Source organism: Berghia stephanieae, chromosome 4 (genome assembly GCF_034508935.2).
Source record: "Berghia stephanieae isolate SIO BIC M18660-M18661 chromosome 4, UCSD_Bste_1.3, whole genome shotgun sequence".
Lineage (NCBI taxonomy): Eukaryota > Metazoa > Mollusca > Gastropoda > Nudibranchia > Aeolidiidae > Berghia > Berghia stephanieae.
This window is the reverse complement of record NC_088363.1, coordinates 51,898,554-51,910,113: the sequence shown is the minus strand read 5'-3', so window position 1 is coordinate 51,910,113 and position 11,560 is coordinate 51,898,554. Positions and strand designations below refer to the sequence as shown.

At 36.4% G+C, this 11,560-nt stretch overlaps 1 long non-coding RNA gene across 1 annotated transcript; it reads right to left on the bottom strand.

Annotated features, from left to right (window-relative positions):
- Positions 1-1,071: 1,071 nt before the first annotated feature.
- Positions 1,072-11,297, bottom strand: LOC144970790 (uncharacterized). Its single transcript, XR_013645022.1, has 3 exons — positions 11,196-11,297; positions 8,054-8,127; positions 1,072-2,623 (listed from the first exon to the last, which is right to left on the bottom strand). It is a non-coding gene; the product is annotated as an uncharacterized LOC144970790 (long non-coding RNA).
- Positions 11,298-11,560: the final 263 nt, after the last annotated feature.

Below are 11,560 nucleotides of genomic sequence, written 5' to 3'. Positions count from 1 at the left end.
TTAAAGAAATTAAAACCATGTTTTATAAAAACAACGTATTATTAATATTTTGTAATAAGTGCATCACTCTTACCTTTCTTTTAAGAAAAACTATTATTACTTTTGTATCATTGCTAATAAATCAAAAGTGTATAGGCATCGCAGAATTAAAAGGGTATTAGAATATATTTATAGAATGATATGTCAAGCGATCTGTGTAATGTTTAAACAGAGAGGTTTCTAGAAACAAATCACTTCTTTAAGTAGTAAGCATTTACGTGTACAGAAAAAATATACTCAAGCTAATCAATATTAAATAAATGAATTGTTCTGTTTTTAAAAAGCTACTGTTATATTTGCATAAATAATGTTACAGTATTAAATGAGTTTGAAATTACATTCCAATAAAACCAGACATTGATATGACTTTAAAATATTAGACAATAAAACTTATAGGCAATGAATGATACATGAATAAGAGATTAAAATAAGGTAAACTGAATGTTGGATGTAATGAAAGTACATTTATCAAAACTTTATACAAAATGAAAGCTATTTTATACAGTACGCGAGTCATTAACATTAAAATGGCCATTGAAAATTCTGAGACAGGAGAAAAACTTCTTTTAATTTTGATGAGATGACTTTTCTTAAGAAAATTATCTTTCTATCCAACTACAAGGTAATTGTAATAGATATTCCCATATGTCATGTTAAGAGTTGATGAAATATTGTGAACAAAAAATTAAAACTAAAGAAAAATGACACAACACTGCAACTTGAAAAAATACGACAAAAACAACTGAAAGTTTACCATATCTGAAGTTAAAGATTGGGCATTTAAATCTTATTAACGGTGAATGAAATTCTTTAAGTGCTTGAGTGTATAATATAGGCTTGACAAAAATGGAAAGGACGCGATGAAAGGAGCAATGGTGATAAGAGTCACCATTGATGGTGAAGAGGCAATGGTGATAAGAGTCACCATTGATGGTGAAAAGAGTCAATGGTGATAAGAGTCACCATTGATAGTGAAAGAGGCAATGGTGATAAGAGTCACCATTGATGGTGACAGAGTCAATGGTGATAAGAGTCACCATTGATGGTGAAAGAGGCAATGGGGATAAGATTCACCATTGATGGTGAAAGAGGCAATGGTGATGAGAGTCACCATTGATCGTGGAAGTGGCAATGGTGATAAGAGTCACCATTGATGGTGAAAGAGGCAATGGTGATAAGAGTCACCATTGATGGTGAAAGAGGCAATGGTGATAAGAGTCACCATTGATAGTGAAAAAGGCAATGGTGATAAGAGTCACCATTGATGGCTTGACTTGCTTGACTTGCTTGTCTTGCTTGCCTTGCTTGTCTTGCTTGCCTTGCAAGGTGGCAGGGACGATAAAGCCACTTTAAATGATCATGGTGTTCTAAGAGTAATTTTCAGGGTCAGATCGGCAGAGATTGCACCAGCAGAGCTCAAGATGAAGAAAGTATTGTTGATATAAAAGTGATGGCAGGGATGTAGATGATGGAAGCAGCAGCAGTGACAATGATGGTGAAAATGGCAAGGCAGGTGACGTGATGATGGAAATCACTCCGGCAGGGCTATGGTGGTGAAGATGATGATGATGGGAGGCGATTCTGATGGCAATGGTTGTGTTGGGAGGTGATAGCTTTGGAAGGGATGATGGGAAGTAATGGTAGAGTCATAGGGGTTGTGATAGAAGAGACCATGATGTGAGGTTAGTGGTAATAAGTGAAAGCCATGGCTTGGCGAAAATGATAGAAGCAGGTTCAACAATAAAGATCCAGTAAATGGCACAGTTCCAAACCCAGGATCAAGGTGACCCATCCAGAAAGAGTCAAAACAAATCACATCCCTATCCCCGTCTTCAAGACAATTGTAAATCAACATTCTGCCCAAACACATTCGGGCTTCCTGTAGGCCTCCAGTCCGCCTACTGCACTTGGGTATGGACATGTAACACAAACAAATACACCCCCACCGGTAGAAGCACACTTATCTGTATTTCAAATCCATGCGAATGCCAACCACAATCATCTTGTCAACAAAGAACACGAATGTAACTCACCCGGCCCTAACCAGTTGGAATCAACTCAAACCCAAGTCCAGAACCACACCACCACCTTCACTTTATCACTGAATCTACCTCCAGCATCCTCATCCTCCCCACAACTTCCACCCACCACCACCTTCCTCGACGAACACAATCTCTACATCACAATCACTACAACCCCACCAATACCACCATCATCACTTCCTCCACCATTACCTCCCTTCACAACCATTGCCATCATCATCACTTCCCATCATCATCCCTTCACCACCACAACCCTCCCATCATGATTTCCATCATCCCGTCACCCAACAATGCCACCTTCACCAACAATGTCACTATTGTTGCTCCACCATCTACATCCCCATCATCACCTCGCCACCAACAACTCCTCCAACATCTTGATCACTGCCATTACAATCCCCGGGGCCCTCCAATATAACCCATCCCATTACTCCGCTGAATACCACAATCATTCTCCATGACCTCACCATCCCTGCTGGCCACCACCCCTACCGCCCACATATGGCCAATCTCGATTCCTGGAGCTTGATGACGTCAAATATCTGTAACAAAAAGTAACAGATCATAAAATGCAGGAAAAAAAAATCAGTTCTTTGACTTCACATCTAGTTCAACTTTAGTTGATTTTTGTCTAATCCTGGGGCTTTCTATCTTTCAAGATTTTCAAGGTTTGCTTCAACTAAGTCGTTTGTAGTCTTAGTATATACAAACTATTTTGCGAGAGAACTTGTCTTAGGTTATACATACTATTTGGTGAAAGGCCTAGTCTTAGTATATACATATTTTGTGAGAGGCCTTGTCTCAGTATATACATAATATTTTATAAAAGGCCTGTTCTTAGTATAATAAACATAATCTTATGTGAGAGGCCTAGTCTTAGTATTATATACATACTATTTTGTGAGAGGCCTATTTAACATCTACAATATGACATTGATTGATATCATTCATGGTGCACAAAAAAGATGATCAAAACACATATTGCACGCTATTATTTGCAATTACTGCCTCGATGAAAATATTTACCTCCTGTCTTAGTAGTAGTAGTAGTAGTAGTAGTAGTAGTTGTAGTAGTTGTAGTAGTAGCCGTAGTAGTAGTCGAAGTAGTAGTAGTTGTAGTGATGATGAGGTGGAGTTGACTGCATTTGTAGTAGTAGTAGTAGTGGTATGATGATAATGTGCTTGTGATTGTAGTTGTATTGGAAGTAGTGATAATGATGTGGAGGCGGTGGTTGTAGTAATAGCAGTGGTAGTGATGTTGATGGTGGTGGCTGTAGCAGTAGTGATGATGATGTGGTGGTGGTGGTGGTTGTAGAGAGGAGGATGAGTGGCGGTGGTGGTTGTAGTAGTAGTGGTAGAAAGGTTGATGTGGCGGTGACTGTTGTAGTCGTACTGGTATTGATGATGTGATAGTTGTGGTTTCAGTGATGATGATGTGGTGGTTGTGGTTGTGGTAGTAGTGGTAGTGATGATAATGTGTTGGTAGTAGTGGTTGTAGTTGTGATGATGTGCAGTGGTCGTGGTGTGGTGATGATATGTAGGTGGTTGTACTGGTGGTATTAGTAATGATGATGTGGTGGTTGTGGTTGTAGTAAAAGTTGTAGGATGATGATCTGGAGGAGCTAATTGTAGTAACGATGGTAGTGATGATGATGTGGTGGTGGTGGTGGTTGTAAGCAAAGTTTTATTAACGATAATGTGGTGGTGGTGGTTGTTGCAGTGGTGGTAATGATGTATAATGGTTGTTTTAGTAGTAATTGTGGTGATGATGTCATGGTAGTTGTAGTGGTAGTGGCAGTAGTGTTGATGTGGTGATGATAGCTGTAGAAGCGATGATGATGTTGATGATGGTGATGATGATGATGTGGTGGTGATAGTGGTAGTAGTATTAGATGTTAGAATTAGTAGAAGAAGTAGAAGTATTAGTTGTATTAGTATTAGTATAAGTAGTAGTAGTAGTAGTAGTAGTAGTAGTAGTAGTAGTAGTAGTAGTAGTAGTAGTAGTAGTAGTAGTAGTAGTAGTAGTAGTAGTAGTAGTAGTAGTAGTAGTAGTAGTAGTAGTAGTCACAGACGCCAACGTTAAATTTGGCTCACAGGAGTTTCAGACACCACTCATAGGAATATCAATGCCGAAAGAGGAATTTCCGCACACAAGAGAAAGGAATTGGAATGTTACATAAACACATTGCCAAATACAATCCCAAAGTTTCCTGTAGTATACTGGTGGTAGTGAGGATGAGGTGGTGTTCGTGGTTATAGTAATAGTGGTAGTGATGATGATATGGTGGTGGTGGTTGTAGTAGTGGTAGTGATGATGTGGTGGTGGTGGTTGCAGTAGTAGAAGTAATGATGATGTGGTGGTTCTGGTGGGGCTGGTAGTTGTAGTAGTAGTGGTAGTAATGATTTTTTTTTGTTTTTAAGGGTTTTACGCGCTTGCAACACATTTAGGTTATATCAGCGCCAGTAAAAAGGAAGAAAATGGGATAGTAAAGAGTTCTAGAATTACAATTGAAGCATCCAAGAGAGAGTAAGACAAAGGGGAATTGGGAACAAATAGGGATCAGATGTAGTTTCCAAGAGCATACCACCAATGTACTTAGTTTGAGATCACCTATAAGTCTCATCCGGACACAAGCACAAAATCCAACAAAGAGGAACACACTCAAATGCCTACATTATACATTAAAATAACAATAATACATTACAGAGAGATGATTTACAAGGAAAAAAATATCATCTCTCAAAACAATAACTATGCATTTGACTGTTTCCCTCCCAGCCAGGACTCGGGCCAGGGCCAGGACAAAACCAAGTAATCTCATTCCAAGACAAAGACAGAAAGCATGTTGGAAAACATTGACCTCACCGGAATTTGACGGAAGTTGCCCGCTACCGAAATTTTTGGCTCCCGACCAGAGTTTTTTTCAGGTGAGACCGGAGTTTTGGCATCACTGACTAGTAGTAGTAGAAGTAGTTTTCGAGATTAATAGTAGTAGTAGTAGAAGTAGTATTAGAGATTAGTAATAGTTGTAGTAGAAGTAGTATTAGAGATTAGTAGTAGTAGTAGTAGCAGCAGCAGCAGCAGAAGTAGTAGTAGTAGTAGTATTAGTAGTAGTAGTAGTAGTAGTTGTTGTTGTAGTAGTAGTAGTATTAGTATTATTAGTAGTGGTAGTAGTAGTAGTAGTAGTAGTAGCAGTAGCAATAGTAGTAATGGTGGTGGTGCTTGTAGTAGTTGTAGTATGTTCGTTTTTAAGGGATTTACGGCGCTTGCCACACATTTAGGTAATATCATCGCCAGTAAAAAGGAAGAAAGTGGGATAGTAAAAATTTCTAGAATTACAATCAAAGTACCCAAGAAAAAGGGAGACAGAGGAGATCAAATAGGGAACAGATGTAGATGTAGAGCCACTATCAATGTACTTAGTTTGAGATCACCTAAATGTCTCATCCTAAACAACAAGCCACAGGATCCCCATAAGAGGAACACAAAGAAGAGAGAGAGAGAGGAGAGAGAGAGGGAGAGAGAGAGAGAGAGAGAGAGAGAGAGAGAGAGAGAGAGAGAGAGAGAGGAGAGAGAGAGAGAGAGAAGGGAAGAGGGTGAGGGAGGTAGAGAGAGGGAGAGAGAGAAAGAAGACCGACAGACATTCCTACTTCAAAGAGAAGGCTCCAGTCCTATGAAGAATACACAATCCAATCCTATCCATCCTTGAGAAAATAATAAAAAACGTTATTCTTGTTTATGTTGTGATCGAAGAAGTTATGTTTTGAAAGAAATGCAGTCTCACGACTAACGTTCAGATCATCTTTACATTCATCCCGATAGCTCAACTGGTTAACTACTAAAACAATGTGACAAGTTCTGTTCCCCTGTTGAGCCTCAAAAGCTAACTTCTAAATGAAGACATAGCACAAGGCTATTAATCGTGCAGCACAGACAGATCTTATGACACTTATGAGAGTTTATACTAATCAAACCAATTTCAATATATAACATTAGTAAAAAAAAGAATTCTACTACTATAACTATAAGCAATTTTACTTTGTAGTTGTTAGCTAAATGACGAGAAAATATTTTACAGTAAGGATAGAGACACAGTTTCTTTAAATGGTGGGCCAGTTTTATTAATTTTATCACTTGTGAACTCTTTAAAACCATGTTTTTGGCAGGATACATTGATCTTTATCAATGTTTCAGTTTCAGTTGGCTGGGGAAGTGTGGCTCAGTGGTACAGTTTTTGTTTTGTACCCCAAAGGTCCCGAGTTCGAATACCAGCTGCGCTGTGTGGCCTTGAGCAAGTCACCTCGCCCAAGCTCAGTTTGAAGTGCAGCACTGCGGCTGACGTCTGGGTTATACCAGTATTCCCTTGGAATAGACTCTAAAGACAAATTTCCCCTATAGGATGAATAAAGGGAATTTTATTTTTATTTTATTGTTGTAAGTGTTATCTTTAGAAACTTGTCAGCCAGAAGCCCAGCAAACAGTTTGTATTAAATTAAACTTTAAATTAGTAATTATAATTGCTGTAACCTGTGAGTTTTGACTAATATTCACTACCTTGAGCAATTGAAATTTATTTAAGTCTATGCGTTTTCTTTGAACGGACTCTTGTCAGTGCTTTCCAAACAATGCATTCAATGAGTTTCATATCACAGGATTTTTGTTTTTTTTAAATTATTGATCACCAATATGTTTACAGCTGTTTGTGTCCTCATATTTAAATCTTTTTCATTTATCCATTCCTTATCTATTTAATTAGTTGATGTTTAGCAAGATTATTATCGAATTATCAAAACTTCCTTTCGATACAACGACTTCACCGGTTAATTAGAAAACGGTAAGGGCTGCCTAAAGCCGGTGTCGTAAAATACTAACGAAAGAGTAAAAATGGAAAGGCTTCGTATGGGAAACCCTTTGTCAGCACAATACACAAATAAACGTGGAAAACAAATAAAATATAATGAAAAATAACTTGTATCGTCCGTACTCAATGGTGGTTGCAGTATGAATGAAATGTTAGCGTGGCGTGGGTAGAGGATAGGGTGCCCCAGGGGGGTGATCTAATTGATAAGAAAAGGTCAGCGTCAAGGAACAGAACTTTCCAGAAAATAATGGAAGATAAAAGACATTTAAGTAGTAGTAGTAGTAGTAGTAGTAGTAGTAGTAGTAGTAGTAGTAGTAGTAGAAAGCTGTTGTGAAACAGTAGGGGGCGTTGGAGAGGGCGAGGTGAAAGAGTCACGGCGGAGGTGGAAGGGGGGGGGGGGGTTTGTTGGATGAGCGAAGGTCGAATCTTCGCGAAGGAAATACGAACAATCAGATGGCGATGCGATAGTAAAAGGGAATATACAGATAAATAGATAGATAGATAGATAGATGGATAGACAGATAGACAGATAGATAGATAGATAGATAGATAGATAGATAGATAGATAGATAGATGGATAGAAAAGAGGGGAGAGAAGAGAAAAAAAACAACAAAAAAAACAAAAAAAAAAAAAAAACAAAAAACAAACAAAACAAACAAACAAACAAACAAAGCCACAACGTCAACAGAAAAAAAAAAATAAAAAAATAAAAAAATAAAAAAGGGGAGAGGGGGGGGGGGGGGGGGGTTTGAGGCGATACAAGTTATTTTTCATTTATATTTTATTTGTTTTCCACGTTTATTTGTGTATTGTTGTGCTGACGAAGGGTTTGTACCCGAAACGTCCATTGTCTGATTTGTTCCCATATGAAGCCTTTCCATTTTCACTCTTTCGCTAACATTTTACTTCAACAGTTAACAAGGCCAACAGAGAGACAGACAGAAAAAGAGATAGAGAGAGACGGAGAGATACAGAAGGTTTGAGAGAGAAAGAGAAAGAGAAAGAGAGAGAGAGAGAGAGAGAGAGAGAGAGAGAGAGAGAGAGAGAGAGAGAGAGAGAGAGAGAGAGAGAGAGAGAGAGAGAGAGAGAGAACTAAATGGAATACCTACCTCAAGATTGGATCTCCATTACGAATACAATCTTTTGATGAATACACGATGTAATCCTGTATCTTCATGCCGTCCTTTAGTGAATTAAAAATAAAAGATGTATTTCTTGATTATGTTTTGAATTTGTAAACAGATAATGAGCAAAGAAATTATGTTTTGAAAGATATGCAGCCTTGCACTTAATGATAATAGTAACTAATAATTTTTTGACCTCGCCAATTAAAAAAATAAAATCAAACTCTTGAAAATGAATTATCAGGAGAAAAATTGTCACTTCTGTAAATACCAAATGTTGGTTAACGCTGAAGGCAATCTAAGGTGGAATACTGGAATCTATGATTTCAGTTTGTAAAACTCTTTGTTTGTGGATTCCAAACAATGGATCAGAAAATGGTGAGATCGGAGTCTAACAAAACAGTCATAAATTAGATTTGTTCATTCTACAATTCCCGTATACATCAAATTGTCGGCTGGGATTTTTTTCAAAGTTTGATATATTGTGCAGATACACTATTTCTATAATTAAAATGGTGCTGATTGAAGCTCGAAGAAAAAAATAACGGTAAGTATTGAATTGTAAGACAGTATCTGTCTTTGTCTAATAAATTGAAGCTTACAATTGAATACTTATCGTTATTTCACTACTTCTATAAGCACATGAAAGCTTTCCTTGTATTTTGAGGTGCTTCATTGTAAAAATCACCTGCAAAGAATCTCAGTTCTTAAAATACAAAGGGGCATAACTCAGTTAATTATTTTGACCTCCAATATTGACTCATATTACACTACACAGCTGACAAAGTTTAAAATATTTGGCTTATGAGGCTGTTAAAAGCTATTGAATTCAATGCTTTCAAATTCAATTTACTTTTGAAAAAACCGTTAACAGTCTAATTAATGTGGATTATACTCATTCAGATGAATTCAGTTCAGATTGGTATGAATGTCGATTTTAATGTCTAGTCTAGTGCAAGATTTTTTTATTATATAAAAAAAAAATTCATTACACCGTGAAAAAGAGCACTATGTAAACACACGAAAAGGCTTTATGTGACGGCGTTATAGTATAGTTATGTGACACACTGTAGTGAAGCGTATGGATAATGGAATTGTGTATGGGCGTGTACAGATAATTTGGGGTGACCAATTTGGTTCGATATTACGGACCCTGAAATTGAAATCCATCCATTTTATTTTATTTGGATTCGGAATGAATTTACTACAACGAATAAAGCTTTAACTGTAAGCGAAGACGTCTAGTATCTGTAGTGTAAGAAATTAGACTTAGAAATATATATCTAGAGCACTAGGCCTAGGCCTAGGCATCTCGACTGTATTTAACATCTACAACACAACGCAAACGAATAATATTACCATATATTTAAACGCTGTGATTATCCCCAGACACCTGTCTGGGGATAACCAAATTTCGTTATCCCCAGACATATATTTGAAACTCCGCTCCTTTAAACAATTATCCACATTCCAGAATATGAAATGTTTCCAAATGCACATAGAAATAAGGAAAGTTAATAAAATATCAATACAAACATAAAATTAACCAACATTAAATCAGTTGTTACTACATATACACAATATGCGTCGACTTCGAAGTGGGTGTCATGGCCGAATGGTTTAGTCGTCAGCGAGTTCCGAGCAAGAGTTTTTTTTCAATCAGTTGTATTTTTTTATTTCTCCGATAATATTATTTCATTATTTAATTTGCTCTAGATCTATTATTGTTTTTTTTTTGTTTTGGTCAAATGATAATAATTAATAATAATAATAATAATAATAATAATAATAATAATAATAATAATAATAATAATAATAATAATAATATAATAATTGTAATAATTGTTATTATTATTACTATTACCATCATAATCATTATTATATTATTATCAATAATAATATTATTTTTATTATAATACTCTTATTATCATACTATTATTATTATTATTATTATTATTATTATTATTATTATTATTATTATTATTATTATTATTTTTATTATTGTTAACACTATTCCCGGCTCCGAGGGAAATCTCTCTTTTTCTTTTTTTTTATATTTTGACCTAAACCTTAGAGTTTTTTGTTTGCTAAACCTTTATGTAAATGTTCCTTTTCTGAGCATGAATTTCTTAAATTGTTTTTATTTTTAAAACAATTATTGTTTTTTTTCTCCTCTATCTGACCATTCGGTCGCTCTCTGAATATTTCTGTTTGTTTGCTTTTTAATTATTTATTCTTTTTAGACACTATTTGAGATCGGAATGGGGACGAATATATTTGCTAGAAACTAGAAAAAAAACCAAGGGAGAGAGAGAGAGAGAGAGAGAGAGAGAGAGAGAGAGAGAGAGAGAGAGAGAGAGAGAGAGAGAGAGAGAAGAGAGAGAGAGAGAGAGAGAGAGAGAGAGAGTTTAATAAATAAAAAAAAAAGGTGGGGGGAGGATGGATGGGACATTTATCCCTTTCAACGTTCTGTAAAAAGAAGACGGAATGTTAAAAAGATTTTTTAAAAAAATGACGTTACCAGGAATCGAACCCACAACATCGATTCTGGTCAAACTTCCAGGGCAGACGACTAAACCATTCGGCCATGACACCCACTTCGAAGTCGACGCATATTGTGTAGTAACAACTGATTTCAATGTTGGTTAATTTTATGTTTTTACAGATATTTTATTAACTTTCCTTATTTCTATGTGCATTTGGAAACATTCCATATTCTGGACAGCTGTCTGGGGATAACGAATTTTTATTATCCCAAGACAGGCGTCTGGGGATAATCACAGCGATATTTAAAGGAAGGCTGCCTCTATTCTCACCCCCCCCCCCCCCCCCCCCCCCGGCCGATTGGATTACTGAAAAAAAACGTCGCCGGCTTTTTGCGATTTGGATTTGATTGATTTTTTTTTTAATTGTGCAACTTGTGACAAGAAACATAACAAATTACTGCATTACAACCTTTGGATTAAATTTAAACATACAACAATTGTGGACTTCTTTCTATTATTATTATGAAGACTAGCATCATAGACTAGGGGGGTGAGAATAGTCACTTCGTTAAAGGAAAGTCCTCAAAAATATTATAGACAAAGCTACTATATGATCATCAGCCAGCAAATTATAATATTACATTGATATGTGCCATAAGTTTCGAATAGTTCCATATCTTTGCTTTTGATCACTTGGTGCCTTGGCCTTGTGGTTTCTTTTATCATCTAATTTTTTTTCTTCTGTAGGAGTTTACAGTCTACAGCTGTTAAAAAATTGTCGTACTCGTACTAGGCTATATAAATCTTTATCATTTATCCAATCATTGTCAAATTAATTGTTAAGCAATAATTATTAAAATATCATGTCCTTACCCTACAACTCTTTCCCCGGTGAACTGAGCCAAGAGAGAGTGAGAGAGAGAGAGAGAGAGAGAGATGGAAAGAGGGAGAGAAAGAGAGAGAGAGATAGAGAGGGAGATGGAGAGAGAGAGAGAGAGAGAGAGAG